Here is a 19,606-nt window from a genome sequence, read left to right as displayed (position 1 = left end):
TGCCAGGGATAAATGCTGATCTACTACCCAAGGCCCCATAGATTGCCTAGGCCTCCTCACTGACACCCACATTCAGGGGATCTAAATCAGTCCCATGCTGATTCAGTCTGGGGTTCAAGAGCTCCCCCTTGTTCAGGTCATCTGTTTCTGTGGGTTAAACCAACCCAGTCTTGACCCCTATGCTCATCAGTCGTCCCTCTCTGACACTGTGTTCCTTGAGTTCAGCTCAGTGCTTAGCTGTGGGTGACTGCTTCTGCTTCCATTGGTTGAGGTTCTGTTCCCAGACTCTCTGGCAGTGGGATTGTAGGCTGGCACTTCCCTGATCCATGCCTAAAATCCATGTATGAGCGAGTGCATACCATGTTTGTCTTTTTGTGACTGAGTTACCTCACTCAGGATGGTTTCTTCTAGTTCCATCCATTTGCCTGCAAATTTCAAGATTCCATTTTTTTCTACTGAATAGTACTCCATAGATGCCCTTCAACTGAAGAGTGGATAGAGAAAATGTGGTACATTGGCAGGCTAGTTGTCTGACTGCTATTCTTTGGATGGTAGTAGTTTGGCATTATCTTGTAAACTAAACATTGGCATACTACTTAGCAATTCTACTTCTATTGATTCTTAATGATATTAGTAGGAAACTAGAGGCTGATATTCTAAAATATTGGCCTAGAGGTAACATATGAAAGTTCTTAAACATGGTGTTAATGAACGAGTATTTTATACTGATAACATGATTTTCGGTAGTATGGACAGGGCAAAAGTGATTATTAGAATTTGGGAACATTTTAGAAGTGATATATGCATATGTGTTGATATATTATAATGGATTATAATTGTACATAAGATGTACAATTACAGACGGGCGTTGGTGGCGCACACCTTTAATCCCAGCACTCGGGAGGCAGAGGCAGGCGGATCTCTGTGAGTTCAAGGCCAGCCTGGTCTACAAAGTGAGTTTCAGGACAGCCTCCAAAGCTACAGAGAAACCCTGTCTCAAAAAAACAAAACAAAAAAGATGTACAATTACTACATATTAGTAAAACTTAAGTTTTAATAAAGTGCTTTTAGAAAAAATTTGACTGTTGTATAGAAATGTTAGGAGAAAAGATATTCAGAGCAATCATACACAGCCAGAGTATAAATGCAATTTGTCACCATATAGAATTTTGGATGTTAAACTCTACCGTAAGGATTATTTTGTGTTTCTGAAAGATAAAATGAAGATGTATGATGAAATGAAAAGCTATGTATAGTTTTGGTGTGAGAATGTAGAATAATAACCAAGATAGAGAGAGAAGGGACAGCTAATATTATTATGAAACACAGGCTGAAAACTTGTGCTTCAAATCCCAACTGTTATCTCCAAGAAGCACACACATATCACTGGGAAAGATGCAAACTGAGAGTCTATGAAGGAAAATCAACTGACAAAACAAATGGAAGTGCTAAGTAAGCTGGTATAGCAACCCTCATATCTGATAATGCAGAATTAAAAACAAAATGATAAGCTCAAGGAGCCCTCTGTAAAACTGGAATCATCTATGAAACTGGTCATATTTTAGGTCCCAAAACAAGCCTTAAAATGCAAAAGTATTGTCTTGTTTTTTTAGATTACATTAGAATAATACAAGAAATAAACATCAAGATATATCATAGAAACAAAATGGAAAGGGGACTCTTGGAGGTGAAAGAATTTATCAGGGAAAGGAGGAAAGGGAAGATGATGGGTGGGAAGTGTAAGGAGGAAAACCAACCAAAATGAAATGTTTATGGAAATCCTACATATAAACCAGTGATTTTGTAAGATAATTTTAAAAGAAAACATAGTATATATAAATCTCTCTCTATATAAATACACACACATACATATATATATATATATATATGCAACAGAAACATCACAAATATTTGGAGACTGAAGATCACTTTAAAGTAAAAAAAATTGTCATTGAAAGAATCAGGAAAAGAATTGAAATTTTTCTAGAATCAAATGAAAAACACAGTACAGCGTAGCAGAACCTCTGGAACAGACCAAATGGGGTCTAAGAGGAAAGCATATAACTGTATGCACTTCCATCACAAACTCACAAACTATGAATGATGCACCTTAAAAATCTAGAACAACCAGATCAAGACAAAACCAAGATAAGTGATAAACATAATGAAAAGGACATTAAAAGAGTGGATGGAGGTGAGGTAGGAAGAAGGTGGGGGAGCAGGATGATGGGATGGAGAGGGAACTGGAAATGGTATGTAAAATAAGATTGTTTTAAAAATAAAAATAAATAAATAGACAGCCCCCACAAAGAGAATGGTACATAGTATCTATCAAAGACTTGGTTATTTGAAAATATAAATAAGAATGAAAAGCACCTAGACAAACTAACTGAAAGAAAGAGAATACTAAAATTAATAAACCTATATCTGAAAGGTAGGTGTTTAAAAATAGACTCAGATGGAATCTAGATGTCATTAGGCAGTTTTTTTGAAAACCTATGTCTCAAAAATGTGGGAAAATCTAAAAGAAATTAATAAATTCATAAACATATAAGCTATCAAAATTAGAACAAGAAAGTAAAAAACAACTTAAACAGACCTATTAAATGAAAGAAGTTTGAAGCAATAATTAAGTCTATCCACTAGGAAAGTCCTGGGGTTGGTCAGGTTAGTGCTTCATTCTATCAAACTTTGAATGAAAATCCAGCATAATGCCACTTTTCAAATTATTTCATAAAATAAAAAAGAAAGTGATACTGCTAAGCTCATTTTTCAAAGTCAGTAGACCAACTTTTTATCAACATAGATGCAAAAGTTTTTTTTCCTTTTTTTTTCCAGTCCTGCTTTCAACTTTAATTAGGTTTACCTAAGATTTGAACAATCCAAATGTCAAACATGACAGAAATTTGAGCTATAACACAATCCAAGAGTACCATTTTAAACTATTTTTTCTTTTGTTCTTGCTTTGTTTTGTTTTCTTTTTCTTTTTTTTTCTTTTTATTTTATTTTCCAGTTTAAATTTAGATAAGAAACAAGGTTGCTTCACAAGTCAGTTCCAGGTCCCTCTCCCTTTCCCTCCCCTCCTCCCATGCCCTCCCCCCAAACACCCCCCCTTATCCCCTCATTCCCCCAGGGAGGGTGAGGCCCTCCATGGGGGTGTCCATAGTCTGTCATTTCATGTAGGGCAGGGCCTAGACCCTTCCCCAAGAGTTCAGGGTGAGAGTGCACCTCAAACCAAATTGTGCAAGTCAAGTTCAGAAGCACACTTAAAAGATCATACATTGCTATCAAGTTGACTTCATCTCAAGATTGGCTCAATATACACAAATCAATATGTATGATATAGAATAAAATAAATCATATGATTTTCTTAGTGAACACTGAAAAGACATTTGAGGTGTTGCCCCTTAATTTTTGTCAAAATCATACATGAGAAAATATTCTTTTTAGCAAATGATAATAGGAAAACAGTATATCCACATGCAAGAGAATGAAAATATATCCGTATCTCTCACCCTGAACAAATATCTAATCAAAATGTATAAAAGAACCCATAATAATAACTGATGCTCTGAACTTCCTTGAAGAAAACACTTTGAAATATAGGCAAAATCAAGAACATTTTGTCAACTCTAATAGCACAAGAAATAACCCTAATAATAGGCAAATAGAGTTACATGGGACAAAAAAACCTTCTGAAATTCAAAAGAAACAGTCAGCAGAGTGAAGAAGTACACAACAGAACACAATGTTATTTTTTTCAGCTGTGTGTCAGACTGGGTTAATATTTATAATATATAAATTAATATAAAAGTTCAATCCAAAAATAAAAACATTTTTTCTAGCCAACAATGGGTTGATAAATTGAATAGGTAGTTCTCAAAAGAAGAAATAGAATAACTTCTTAGCCTCTGACAAAGATCAAGTGAAATACAAATGATCAATAAATATTTTTAAAAGTCTCCAAAAAATTTAATCATCAGGGAAATGCAAATTAAAATTAGATTATATTCCTCTCATCCCAGTCAGAATGGCTCTCTTCAAGATAACAATGATGAAAAAGATGTTTTAAAAGATGAATCCTTAAACAATGTTGATGGGAATATGAATTGGTATTGCTACTGTGTAAGCCAGTGTGGAGGTTTTTTCCCAAAATCTTTAAGTCAGAAATACCATCTAACCCATATATGACCTAGCTATATCAATTCCTAATATGTGCCTAAACACCCTAAGTCCTATTACAGAGATACTTGTACATCTATATTCATTTCTTTTTTTTTTAGCTTTTAAAAGGAAGATTTATTTGACAAGGTTCACTTAGCACAATACACCTAAAAGGAAATCACAATACAATGAAAGACTTAAATCAAGGCCTCAGAATTTCATACAAACACCAAGACCAAAAATCCTAAAGTAATGGTATTGTGTCTCCATCAACTTAAAAAAAAAGCTTTAAACTCACGTGCCTTACAGGTTTATCAAATGAAATTAGAACATGCCATATGTTTCACTTTTAATTGTAGACGCAGCTCCTATTGAGTTTTACAAAAAAGCATGTCTTTTCAACATGCATCAACAGTGTTCAATGTAATGTATGTTTAAGAGCAACATTTAACATAATTCAACTGCTTTAACCTAAATACGCTTACTGCTTGCACACATCCTACAGGAACTAGAGAAAAGCTGGGGGAATTGTTTAACAGTTATAGTTACTGTATCATCATTCTAGGTGACTATATTCAACATTGAACCTTAGTCCTTTGAGTGACGCCAATGTTCACTTAAGAGAGTAGACATAAATCACAAGGCTGGATTGCAAAAACTGTTAAACTGAAGGGTTTAAAAAAATGACCAAGAGTCAGTGATCAATCAAAATCCGTTATATTCCCCATCCACCACTCTTACTGGACATGCTAGACATCCCTCCCATTCCATTCACGCCCATAGATGCACGGCTTCCACTATTGTAGTAGCTGCTGTTCACTGTTCCTTGGCTACCTATGCAATGTTTGATTGAAAATCACTGGAGTTTTCCTGTAAAACTTGGTCATATCCACTCATGCTGCTCTGGCCACTGTAGCCACCTCCATAACCACCACTCAGTTGCTGGCTGGCTGGACCACCGTAACTGGACTGGTTTGACAAGCCCATGCCTCCCATCATTTGGCTACCATAAGCACCACCGCTTGCTCTTGCTGTAGAATTCAAGAAGAGTTCTACATATCTGTGTTCGTAAGCACCACCGCTTGCTCCTGCTGTAGAATTCAAGGAGAGTTCTACATATCTGTGTTGCATATTTGCTTTGTCTTTTGACATAGCTGCAACAGCATCTTCATGGGTTGCAAACTCGACATCTGCTTCACCAGTTACTCTGCCATCAGGTCCAATCTCAATATGTACTCTCACAGGGTTGAGTGGTGAAAAAAAATTATAAATGTCATTCTCAGTAGCTCTGTAAGGTAATCCCCGCATGTGTACACAGTGTCCTGTTGTACCCTGGAAAGTAGATCCACTATCCCCGTATCTGTGGTCAGACATTCCTGAAAAACAATAATTGAGGTCTCTTCCAAATCTGTCTGACCCAAATCCATAGCCATCATTATAGCCATTGTAATCATCATAGCCTCCATAGCCTCCACCATAAGCACCACGCCTCATTCTCTCAAAACCAGCTCCTCTGCCAATGCTGCTATACCCTCTGCCAGCCCCAGGTCTGTCATAGGGACCTGGCCGCTGCATGGCCATAAGTTTTCATGGTGGATCATAATGAGTTCTAACTTCAGCTCGACTGCTCTTAAATATTTCAATATACCTGTGCCCTATTCTTTCCTTGTGTTTCTTTAGAGCCTTTTCAGCTATTTCCTGTGAAGCAAACTGCACGAAGGCCTCCCCCGTACTCCTCCCCTGGAAGTCCACTGGCAATGTTATCCCATTTGGCACGATTTCCAACCCTGAGAAAAACTGAACAATTTCTTCCTTGCTACATCCAAAAGGGAGTCCTCTAAGCCGTACAAAGCCATCATTGGCTGTGTCAGGACTATTTGGACCAGTATGCTTCAACACCCAATCCATTTCAACGTTGTTTGACTTGAATACTTAAACATATCTGTGTCCCATAGTTTCCCTGTCTTTTTTCAAGGCCAATTTGACTTCATCTTCTGATTCAAGTTCAACAAAAGCCTCGCCACTCGGTCTGCCTTCTCTGGTGTAGATGAAACGAATACCTTGGGCCCCATTTTGAATTTTGCAGTCCGAGAAAAACCGCTGCACTTCATCCGCGGAGCAGGACCAGGGCAAGCCCCGGACCTTCACCACGAAGCCCTCTCCACCTTCTGCGCCCAGCGTCATCGTCTCCCCGGGGGTCCTGGCATCGAAACAGACTCCACAAAAAGCCTCGGCGTGGCTGAGGAGAAATCTCTATATTCATTTCTACAATATACATAATAGCTAGAGAATGGAACCAATCTAAATATCCATCCATAGATGAATGGGTGAAATAAAATGTGAGACATGTATTCATGAAATTTTATTAGGCCATAAAGGAAAATGGTAAAAAAAATGAAATCATTGTGTTAAATGAAATAACATGGCCTCACACAGATAAAAACATGTTTATTTCTATACTTGTAAGAGTAGGTCATTTTACTAGGAAGGTGACAATGAACAGATAAAAAGAGAATTTTTTTATTTAAATTAGAAACAAGGCTGCTTCACATGTCAATCCCAGGTCCCTCTCCCTTTCCCTCCCCTCCTCCCATGTCCTCCCACCCCCCACACCCCTCCCCAATCCCTACTCCTTTCCCCAGGGAGGGTGAGGCCCTCAATGTTGGTGTCGATATTCTGTCATTTCATCCATGGCAGGGTCTAGACCCTCTTCCAAGAGTCCAGGCTGAGAGAGCATCTCTCATTGTGGGATGGGCACCCAAAGTCCATTTGTGTGCCAGGGATAAATACTGATCTACTACCCAAGGCCCCATAGATTGCCTAGGCCTTCTCACTGACACCCACATTCAGAGGGTCTGGATCAGTCTCATGCTGGCCTCTCAGCCATCAGTCTGGGGTTCAAGAGCTCCCACCTTGTTCAGGTCAGCTCTTTCTGAAGGAGGAAGGTAGAAGAAAACAATAGGTATGTGCCATGGAAGTAGAAGAAAGGCTATTAGTAGTGGAGGATCAGGGCCAACAGCAGTGGCAAGTAATGGTGAAGGAGGGGTAGGAGGAAGACCATTAAGCACAAAGTTTGTATACTACCCACTACTGTACATGCTAATTTTAAGAAACAAAAAACAATTTATGATTTTATGTAAGTATGAAATAAAGAGTTAATAGAATTAACCAAAATCAGGTAAGAACTTAAATGAAGATAGAAATGAGAGTAATGACTTGAGAGGTGATATAAAGAAAATTAAAATTACTGAGGTCATAAGCTGATTGCTTACTTGTAGACTTACAGACTTTGAGTACTTATTCTAGGCATATTACTATGTCAGTCTAAAGTACCTAATAGCGTATTAAGAATTCTGGGGACCAGCTGTTCTGGCAGGACCAGGTAAAACAGGCCCTGCATCCGGGCCTGCTTTCCAGTGCCTGGGGATTGCCTGGGAACTGCACAGAGCTTCCAATCAGAGCAGGAGCCAACCATCCCAGATTCCAGGTCTTCTCTTCCACCAACAAGACCAGGAAACCAGCAGATCCAGCAAAGGGACCATGGGACCAGGTGGGAGGCTAAGCACCCCACATTCCTGGTCTGTTCCTCCACCCACAGGAACAGAACGAGGACAAAGAATAGAAGAACCACCAGATTATTGGACTTGCTAGTCCCACCAAATGGGAACTCTGGTCCCCTAAACACCAGCCAAGTAAGGGGCTCTTTCTACACCCACTAGAAGGAAACGTGGCAAAGAGACAATACAAAAACACACTCAGCAACAGAAAAACAAATATGACACCACCAGATTCTACAGACTCCACACCATCAAGACTCCCAACATTCCAATGCAAATGAAGCAGAAGAGAATGACCTTAAAACCACCTTCATGAAAATGATAGAGGCACTAAAATAGGATATAGGAAAATCCCTCAAAGAAATGGAAGAAAAAAAAAACAAACCAAAAAAGATGAAAGAAATGGAAGAAAAAAACAAACCAAAAAATCATAAAATGCAACAAATGAATGAAAAGATAAATCGAAAATTGCAAGAAACAATGCAAGCAGTGCAAGGGTTGAAAACTGAAACAGAGACAATAAAAAAACACAATCTGAAGAAAGGCTGGAAATAGAAAAGCTGGGCAAATGGTCAGGTACAACCAATACAAGCATTACCAACAGAATACAAGAGATGGAAGAGAGAATCTCAGGTGTTGAAGATACACTAGGAGGAATGGATTCATCAACCAAAGAAAATCTTAAGTCCAATAAATCCTTAACACAAAACATACAGGAAATATGGCACACCATGAAAAAAAACAAACCTAAGAATAATAGTATAGAAGAAGGTGAAGAAAACCACCTCAAAGGGGCAGAAAACATATTTAACAAGATCATAGAAGAAAACTTTCCCAACCTAAAGAAAGATATGCCAATGAAGGTACAAGAAGCTTACAGAACACCAAATAGAGTGGATCACAATAAATGTCCCCTCGCCACATAATAATCAAGACCCGAAATATACAGAATAAAGAAAGAATATTAAGAGCAGCTAAGGAAAAAGACCAAGTAGGCAAACCTATCAGAATTACACCTGACTTCTCCATGGAAACTCTGAAAGCCAGAAGGTCCTGGATAGATATTCTACCAACACTAAGAGACCATGGATGCCAGCCCAGTCTACTATACCCAGCAAAGCTCTCAATCACTATAGATGGAGAAAACAAGATATTGCATGACAAAACTAGATTCAAGCAATACATATCCACTAACCCAGCCCTACAGAAAGTTTGGGAAGGAAAACTCCAATCCAAGGAAGTTAACTACAACCAGAAAAACTTAGGCATTAGAGAATCCCTCTCTACCAACAGCGAATAGAACAAAGGGGTGAAATTCCACACATAATTCCACCACCAACAACCATTCCAAATCAAAGAAAAATTAACACTAATGGCCTTAACTTACCCATAAAAAGACACAGGCTAGCAGAATGGATTCAAAGACAGAACCCATCCTTCTGCAACATACAAAAACACACCTCACCCTCAAAGACAGACATTACCTGAGATTTAAAGTTGGGAAAATTTTTTTCCAATCAAATGGACCCAAGAAACAAGCAGGGGTAGCAATGCTAGTATCTAACAAATTAGACTTTAAAATAAAAACAATCAAAAGAGATGAAGGAGGTCATTACATACTCACCACAGGCAAAATACACCAAGATGGAGTATCTATCCTGAACATCTATGTCCCAAATACAAAGGCATCCACATTCGTAAAAGAAACATTACTAAAACTTAAATCACATATAAAGCCCCACACACTTATAGTGGAAGATTTCAACACACCACTCTCACCACTAGACAGGAATCAGAAACTCAACAAAGAAGCAAAGGGTCTAATAGAAGTAATGACCCAACTGGGATTAACAGCCATCTATAGAATATTTCATCCACATCAAAAAGAATATACCTTCTTCTCACCACCACATGGAACCTTCTCAAAAATAGACCACATACTTGGCAACATATCAAACCTCAGCAGCTTCAAAAAATTGGAATAACTCCATGCATCTTATCAGACCACCATGCTTTAAAATTAGAATTCAAGAACAATACAAATTGCAGAAAACCTACAAACTCATGGAAATTGAATAATGCACAACTGCACCATTCCTGGGTCAAAGAAGAAATAAAAAAAAGAAATTAAAGACTTCCTTGAATTCAATGAGAATGAAGACACAACATACCCAGATCTATGGGACACTTTGAAAGCAGTGCTATGGGGGAAGTTCGTAGCACTAAGTGCCCACATGAAGAAACTGGAGAATAGTCATTCTAGAGAATTAACAGCACAACTGAAAGCTCTAGAACCCAAAGAAGCAAACTCAAGAAGCAAGTCTCCAAAACACCAAAGGATCCAATTAAAAAGTGGGCTGCAGAACTAAATAGAGAATTTTCAATAGAGGAGTCTAAAATGGCTGAGAGGCACTTGAGAAAGTGCTCAAAATCCTTAGCCATCCTGGAAATGCAAATCAAAACAACTCTGAGATACCATCTTACTCGTGTCAGAATGGCTAAAATCTAAAACACCAAAGACAATTTATGCTGGAGAGGATGTGGTAAAAGGGGAACACTCCTGCATTGCTAGTGGGAGTGCCAACTTGTTCAGCCACTTTGGAAATCAGTATGGAGATTCCTCAGAAAAATGGGAATAAACCTACCACAAGACCCAGCAACTCCATTCTTAGGCATATATCCAAAAGATGCCCATTCATACAACAAGGATGTCTGTTCCACTATGCAGCATTATTTGTAATAGCCAGAACTTGGAAGCAACCTAGATGCCCCTCAACTGAGGAGTAGATAGAGAAAAGGTGGTACATTTACACAATAGAGTACTATTCAGCAGAAAAAAACAATGGAATCCTGAGATTTGCAGGCAAATGGATGGCACTAGAAGAAACCATCCTGAGCGAGGTAACCCAGTCACAAAAAAAGAAACATGGCATGTACTCTCTCATATATGGATTTTAGACATAGATCTGTGGAGTGCCAGCCTACAAGCCTATGGCCAGAGAGTCTGGGAAACAGAAACTTCATTTAGTGGCTGATCGAAGAAGAGGCAGACTCCCTCGGTTAAGTACTGAGCTGAACTCAAGAAAGCCAGTAACAGAGAGGGAGGACTGATGACCAAAGGGATTAAGACTGGGCTGGTTTAACTCCCAGAAACAGCTGACCTGACAAGGGTTAGATCTCAAATCCCAGGCTGATGCCTGGAATCCAGCATGGAACTGATCAAGACCCCCTGAATGTGGGTGTCAGTGAGGAGGCCTAGGTAATCTATTTAGCCTTGGGCAGTAGATGAGTATTTATCCCAGGTATACAAATGGACTTTGGACTCCCATCCAACAATGTGAGATGCATTCTCACCCTGAACTCTTGGGGGAGGGTCCAGGCCCTGCCCTGGATGAAATGAAAGACTATGGACACCCCCATGGAGGGCCTCACCCTCCCTGGGGAAATGAGGGGATAATGGAGGGGGGTTGGTGGGAGGGCATGGGAGGAGGGGATGGAAACGGAGAAGGACCTGGAACTGACTTGTGAAGCAACCTTGTTTCTAATTTAAATTTAAAAATAAATAATAATAAAAAAAGAAGCAAGAAAAAAAATGAAAAAAAATCTGCAAGATTTGGCTACAGATTGGTATAGAAAGTGAAAGAATCAAGTTAAGGAAAAAATTACTCTAGAAGAGTGAACAGATAGACACTAGATTGATTCACTTGCTTTGGCGTCATATAAAACATTTACATAACGAATTAAAGGTTTGAACATTCTAGGTGTAACAATATTCATTTGTTTAACTAAAGAAGCAGGTTGGTCTTTGTATAGGTTCTTTAAAAATGTTAAAAACAAAATTAAACATATAATTAAGCTAGCAAAAGATAAAATGGTCCAAGTTGAAGACCTTTAATTTTTATGAATGTCAGCCTCCAAAGTCATTAACACTTTATTAAAGTTACCTATGCACAGATGTCATAAATTATCTTGCAAATACCTGAAGGGGTGGAAAACTTAAAGCTGGTTCTTCTTTCCTTATTTTCCCTTACTAGGCTTATATGTCTCCTATCCTTTATTGCTCATACAATCAGAAATTTATGAGGGGGCTGAGACCGGGAGTTTATTATTATCACACATAGTGAGTTTAGAGGATTCTCGCGCAGTGTACTAATATTAATATGACACAACTTATATTTGCTTTTCTCCCTTCCTTTCTTCCTTCCCTCATTTTGTTTGCTTAATCCCTCTTTCCATCCCTCCAATATATATTACTTGGTACCCACTACTCACACATATACATAATGTATCTATCCAGCCAGTAAAAAGTTATCAGTATTTCACTTACAGTTTTCAGGGCCTTCCATAAAATGGCTCTAGTACATCTTCAAGCTCATATTTTCTACTAGCTCTGTAAATGGGGTTTTATACTAGTCTCCAAACACCATAAACCTTGTCCAACACCCCTTTCATTTGTGTGCTTTTGTTGGAATGATTCACAGACACAAAATAACCCATGAACACTTTCTATTAAAGTCCTTTAATTTGTAAGGCCAATGCCAAATGCTATCATCTCCACTACATTTTTTTGCATGGGGGCAGTTTCCAAAAGTGGTAGGTTCTTCCTTGTTTAGCCTGTCTTAAGATTATTTTCCAGAATATATCTTAAATTTTCAATTGAACAAATGTATTCATTTATCTACATACATTTATGAGAATTTGAGTTGTTGTTCGCCAGGTTTTATACACGTCAACAAGACTGAGGAGTCTTTGCCACTGATATATATAATCTGGTGATGGAGATAAGATAAGTAAATATACACACTAAAAATATAATTTATTATACCTTAAAATAGATATGTGCAGAAGCAAATGGGAGGAAGCCAGTATCTCAGTTATTAGGAAGGTGGAACCATCTGTAATAGATTAGCTAATATTTGAACTGTGACTCGAGGAATAAAAGTCTTCTTGAGCATGATGACTCAGCAAATTAGTTCTTGACACATGTAAGACTGATAACCAGGCAAAGTGGCTTATTCATCTCCCACCCTACCTTACACATAGTGCTCAAATATTTGTCAAATGAGTAAGTGAATGGATTATGAAGAATGCCTGTTTTAAAAGCTTCCCTGATCATGAGTCACACAATAAAATAGTTCAGAGGTGTCCAAGATGAATATATTCATAAAGCCAGCTCACCTGTGGCTAATAAGCTACATTTTAAAAAGCAGACATTGTACAACATAAAGGGAGGGGTGCATACATGTGTGCTTGTGTGCCTGCCTCTGTGTGTGTGTGTGGGGGGTCCCAAGTGTGAACCTTCTGGATAGAAAGATGAGTTTGAACATTGACACCTATTACCAACTAGCCTTTCAAAACAGGGTGTTAGGAGAAAAAAACAAACTCATAGCTTATATTCCTGTTATGTGCCAGTTTCTGTGCGATGAATTTTTATGTTTGTTGCCTCATAAAGCTCTCTAGTGATGATAAAGGTTAATTGTTACCTCCATTTTATTATTTCAAGCCAGTAAGAATTACAATTATTTGTCATGCAGTAACATATGGATATCACACAATTTGTTTACTTAAGTCCAAAGAAAATCAGTACTTATATTCATTATTCCTTTCCAAGATCTTTGAGTGTCTTGTATCAGCATCTAAAATTGTGAATTGCTTGCCCATTGTTTACCCAAGATTAAATTGGGATGAGGAATCATTAACCTTAATGTTTTTAGTAAAAGGTAAATTAGTGTCTAGATGCCAGTGGCTAGGCTGTTGTAATTATACTGGTTTCAAGTTTCTGGAGCCACAGAGGTAACAGACAAGCATCAGAGGCTCAGTATAGGATTTAACATTTAATAGGAACTCCATAAACATCTGCTAGTCTATTCTCTTTACATAGAGGTTCTGTCTACCTATCTATAGACATATGGGCTTCTCTATCTCTTCAAAGGGTAGGTTTCTAGATCAAAACTTTAAGACTCTGCATCATTGTACCACGAGTGTTAATTAAGCATGGGAAATCATGAACTCTGCACATATATGTATAGGTACTTGATGTTATACATCATGTACCAAGATGTGAAATAGTTTACCTTTCCAAATGAAGAGAACTTTGTAATGTTCATCCCATGAACTATGTGAAATTCTTTCTTGTAGAGTGCCATCATTGGGGATAGTGTTGACAATCCTCAGTGTGTTACAAGTTTAAAGGAAATAGAACATAACTAGAGTCTAGCACAAAGAGAAGCACTTGGAAGACTCCTTTGCTAGACAGGCTACTTTTAACAGATCATAAAGAAAAAAAAATGATTGTAGCTAATCCCCAGACTAATGCAGAAATAGTCATTGTTAACAGTGTCAGCTTGTCATCCCTGAGCTGCATGCCATGGCTACCTCATCTTCATTAGATCCATTTTGAGTCCCATGTAGAAGTGAGAACATGGCCCCCTGGTGGTCTTTACTCCTCTCCTAATAAAAATCCACTTCTCTGAATGTGTAGTTTTAAGACTGGGCCTGGAAAGCAGATTGTGTGAATTCTAGTCCCTGCTCCATTATTTAGAGTCAGGAAAAGTTACTTCAATCCTAATGTTTATTTTTCACCAATGCAGAATGAGATAACAATATGTCTATCTCAAGAGCTCATTGTAATAATTGAACTAATCAATGTGTGTAAATATTTGAAAGCAGTACCTGATACATAGCAAATACTCAGTAGGCCTCGGCTTCCTCTTATCACCACTGTAAGGCAGGGTAGGACAAAGGACTGGGGCTTCTGAATTAGATGCCTACTTTGGGTCTGTGACCTGGAAAGTATACTCAACTCCTCTTTGAGCTAGAATTTTGTTCTTTGCAACAGGGAAGACATTATTACGCCAAATCTTATTTTAATGATTAAGTAAGTCCATACACAGATATAAGCATGTGTGAAACATATACTCCCCTTATGATTTTAGCCAGTTAGTAAATGCTGTTTATGAGAAATCATGTCCATCATCCTTAAAAAATGTGTGTGATTAAAGAATGTACTGTTGTAAGGAAAGGGGGTGATTCTATGTGTAACATCAGATGAGTACAACATTTGCATTCATGGTCGGATGCTTTAAAGTTTTCATAAAAACAAAATCTAGCAGATACAATTAAGAACTCAGAATTCAGAATGGAAAAAAGCACTGATCTTCACTGTGTGGGCAATAAAACCTGAAAGACAAAACAATCAATATGTTGCCCCAATTAAGTTTCAGCTACAAATAACTAATTTAAATCCTCATGGCATTTCTAGGATCCCAAATATATTGCTTATTCTTCTTAAAATATTAATATTGCCTGAATTATTTATTGAGCCAAGAAGCACTGTACTCTTTTTAACATGGAAGAGAATAGAAGGTTATTTCATGTCAGCAATATGGAAGACAATAGTAAATTTGAAATGTAAATAATACCTCTGAGAATAAAATCTGGTTAAAGGCCAAAGCACATGATTTCCAGACATTTTCTTTGTGACATACAAGTTGGAAAGGCAATGGGAAATACTATCCAGGCTTTTGATTCTTTTTGGGTTGTCAGCACCTTGTGGATTATTGAAATTATTTGAGAAATGTTAATAATTAATAACAATATGCATGTAATTAAGAGATCCAATACAACAGTAAAAATATCTCTCATTTTTTGATATTTTATGTCATGGCTACTATATTGTTTATAAAACTATGTTACCTGTACTCCTAAAAGATGGTCTAAATAAATGAATGTAAAATTTGGAAAAATTAAATGTTTACATCCCTGGCCTCTGACTCTTGAGCTCTTTTCATGACATAATACATTCTCTTCACCAATAAACATTATTAATTATTTTCATTAATTCATTTAATAGCAAGCTAGCTCTGTTTCTTTTGCATCTGGTGGCTAACTTTAGCCTTTATTTTTTTATCTAGGACAAATTTATCTTATTCTGTGAGAATTGTATGCATGAATGCAGTGTATTTTGATTATGTCCAATACTTACTTCTGATACATTTGTTGATGTTGGTAGTTTTCACTGTTATAGAGAGAGAATAGTCTGAAGATAAACAGACATGGTCTTACTTTCTGATCCTCCCATTACTAGCAATATTATCTTGGATCACTCAGTGATTAGAAGATATCCAAGCTAGAAACTATTATTGTTTCTGCTTTATCATTCATGCATCTGGGCCTTTAGAGGATAATATTTGATCAAGTTCCCACTGACATTATATAGAGAACCTGCATTTTAATTTAGCTCCGTCAAAGGTGTCCACAGTCCATGCTTTTAGAAATTCATGTTAACTGAATGATTATAAGTATCCATAGTTACAATTTGATGGTTTGGAGGATTGTCTAGAAATCCCTGCTTATGGGGAGTTGGAGGCCTGGAAAGTATTTAGACATCATTATACTCAATTGAGAGATGAGTAGGTGAGGAAAGCGGGCCGTGTGTTCCGACATTCTGCTGTTTTCCAGTTTGCTTGGTGAGGGAATGTATTTATACTGAACAGGACTTTGCTCCTCTCCTTCTGGAAACCTGTTAGATGATGGATAAAAGGCTCTCTGGTGGAATAATGCACTTGGAGACATTCTCTCTTTGTTGTCATTGGAATGACTTTATTTACTGTGACCTTGGGTTTCTTTTCATCGTTAAGGGGGGTATTTTATGTGTTTAAATACTGCATTATTAATAATATTTGCCTGTACACAGTGTCATGATCAATTTTTCATGTGCATCATTCCTTATGCAGCTCTAGTTGAATCACAAAAAGAACTTTACCTCTGTCCACTCCTCTCCCCTCCCCTCTCCTCCCCTCCTCTCCTCTCCTCTCCTCTCCCCTCCACTCCCCTCCTCACCTCTCCCCTCCCCTTCTCTCCTCTCCCCTTCTTTCCTCTCTCCTCCCCTCCTCTCCTCTCCTCTCATCTGCTCTCCTTTGCTCTCCTCCCTTTTCTTCCTTTCCTTTAGTTTTTTGCTAGAAGATTGACATTCCTAAGCCTCCATATCTGCAAGACACTTCAGAAATGTTTCCCTAGGTCTCTCCAGTGTTATTTTAGGGACTAGGACACTGTGAAATAGCTGCAAGAAGACAGTTGGTTACCTTCCCAGACCTGAAGCTTGTCATTCTGTTTTCTCATCTACCTCTCCTCTCTTTGTGGATTTCCCCTCCCTCCTTCCATTTTCTTCTGTCAATCATTCAGTTAGCATCTGTAGAGCAAAAGCACTGTGCCAGGGGCTGGGAATAATGGTAGGAAAGAAGGAAAGGTCCTTGATCTGAGTGAATCCCCATGTTGATTATAAAACATTCACAGAGAACTTTGATTGGCAGTATGATCTAAGACAATTCAGGAATGCTATTTGCTTATTTTGTCATCTGTTTCTCTATAAATAAAGTTCAACTTTCCATTTTCCCTGAATTACATTTACTTTATAACTTCCAAGTAAGTAAAAATTTTCTACTTATTTTCAAGCTAGATTCTTATATTGTTATTTATCTCCCGTAACTCCAAGAAATATTAAATTTGGAGTAGTTCTGCTTGCCCTAAATTCTATCAATCTAATTGGTGAAAGAACCTTAATTTAGTATTTTCTAAATATAAAATTGTCATCCTCTTTTGTACTGCTAAATGTGTTGTCACAGGTATGGTTGATTGGAAAGCATCCATAGCCGGGTTTTCACTCTAACTCAGCAGCCTTTGGGTGCTTTGATCTAGAGGACTATTCTCTTTCTCAGACATTTAATCTGCCCCAGGGCTTAGAAGAAGATTGATGGGTGGTCTAGAATGAAAGCTTTGTCAAAAAGAGGTCACTTATGATTCATCTCTGAACCCCTAGACTCTACAGATGATCGACACAGAGTAGACACTCAGGATGTTTGAGAAACAAACCAACGAGAGAACAAAGTAAAAAAAAAAAAGAGAGAGAGAGAGAACAGAAGTCAAAGTGTGGAAGAGGGGGTGAATAATTGAAGAAAGTGTGCCCATTTCATCAACTCCTATCACAGAAAGGAGGGTTTGTGTTGTTTTGGGTGTCAGCATAGTGTTAAGAGGGAGATTCTGAAGTAATCCAGACAGACAGACATGACTGTTTAATTTTATTTAACTTTCATGTCATAAAGTGGGAATAATAATTCCTATTTCTTAAATTTACTACAGAAGTTAATAAGCTAATATTTATATAAAATATGTGGTATATCATCCACCACTTATTATACTACACCATAATTAATATCTTGTTGCAGTTTTTGCTCATCTAGTAATTTTCCTATCTCTGACTTTTACATGAGCCAGAAAATTCCATCCATTGACAGTCTTATCTCTTAAACCCAGAATTTCCTAAAGTGTTCTGGGAAATAGATGTTAATGGGCATTACATAAAGGAAGGATTCATATTTAAATAAATGTGAGGAGCACTGGATTCAAACTAAATTAACCCGATTTTTTATATCAGTACTTTTACCAGGTTTGGAATATGCTAATGTTCATTACAATTATTTAGTTGGGACTAGCACACACAGCATTTCCTGGGGTTGTTTCACTAATGCATCCTTTTCCTCTCCTTGCTCTTCCCTTGGAGTAGTATGGAATCATTTTTTTGTTCAATTCTTCAAAACAGTGGCAGGCACTGCTTAAGTGCAGGGCTGGGAGCCAGCACATAGTTGAATGGTAAGGACCTACAGGCTAATGCGGGAGTTTGTTCAGGAGCTTTTCCTCTAACCTTGAGGGGTTACTGAGGGTGCTTCTAGCAAAATCTCAAAGACAAATAGGATTTAGTTTATTTAAAGTAATTACTTGGGAATGAGTCTATATATAAAAGGGAGCATCATTCAGAGAAGAGAAGGGTGTTGGAAGCTCATTGAGATGAAAGATAAAACTGGAGAACACATTTGCTGCAAATTTAGAAAGTCATGGAAAATATACACAAAACAGGAAAACCTCCTCAGATTTCTTCTCTTAAAGGGGCTACTCAATATTTTATTCTATTTCCATTTAGTTCCTTTTATCTTCCTTTTATATAGTAGAGTGTAGAATATATAAAAATTCTGCTGCTCAATCCTGTATGACATTGCAAGTACAAGTAAGAATTGTGAAGAATTGCTTTAGAGCTTCAGTTTTGACAGCTGCACATATTTCTGTTGCTGAAACCTGGAGTGACCTTTCAGCTGTGAGGGAAGGATGACAGTTCTGTAAGCACTCCTCAGAGGTTTTCTGTCATCGTTGCTTTGGTGAGGTGACTCCATGTTTAATACCTCCAGTCCCACACATTTATATGATTCTGACCAAGGGCATCCCTAAGGTGAGCATACACATACATATATTTACATTTGCAAGTGAGGACTCTGTCTATATAATATTTAATTAAAAATTCTATTTCAGAATTCTCAGATCCATGTGAAGTGCATGAATTTAGATGAAGATTTAGAATAATGGATAGAGGAGAAATATTTTACCTCTCTGTTTATTGTTCAGCTAGTGTATTCCCAGCCACCAGCCACCATCCATTTGTAGTCATTATTACCAAATTCATGCTACATAGCTGGTTTTATGCTTCCCACATGTTTTATGCTACTTGCAACATACAGTGCTTCAGAACATGTTTGTACCAAAACAAAGTAGTTTTTACCTCTAGTTTCCAGTTACCATTTATTTAATGTTTATTACATCATTACTAATGGTGCTTCATCCTTCAGTACATACAAATTTTGGTTTCTAATGACTCTCTTAAAGGTTTCTTTGATGCTTGCTGATAACATGAATGAAGTATGCATCTTGATCATACAAGAAAATGTGAATTTGTTTTCTCGTTATATATACCATTCAAAAGTGTATAGCACAAACATACACCAACACATTTTCCAACATTATTTCTCTAGTAATTTTAAGCTTTAGCCCATGTTCATTGC

The 19,606-nt window shown here is 37.6% G+C and overlaps 1 protein-coding gene and 1 pseudogene across 10 annotated transcripts in view; one reads left to right on the top strand and one right to left on the bottom strand.

Annotated features, from left to right (window-relative positions):
* The window catches only part of LOC101826706 (AGBL carboxypeptidase 4), a 1,098,260-nt gene that overhangs the window by 503,777 nt on the left and 574,877 nt on the right, over positions 1-19,606 (top strand). The gene's annotated exons all lie outside the window — the stretch shown is intronic.
* On the bottom strand, positions 4,272-6,410 carry LOC121143994 (annotated as a pseudogene).

This window comes from Mesocricetus auratus, unplaced genomic scaffold (genome assembly GCF_017639785.1).
Source record: "Mesocricetus auratus isolate SY011 unplaced genomic scaffold, BCM_Maur_2.0 Super-Scaffold_100014, whole genome shotgun sequence".
Lineage (NCBI taxonomy): Eukaryota > Metazoa > Chordata > Mammalia > Rodentia > Cricetidae > Mesocricetus > Mesocricetus auratus.
The sequence above is the reverse complement of the archived record's forward strand: the minus strand, read 5'-3'. Positions and strand labels throughout refer to the sequence as shown.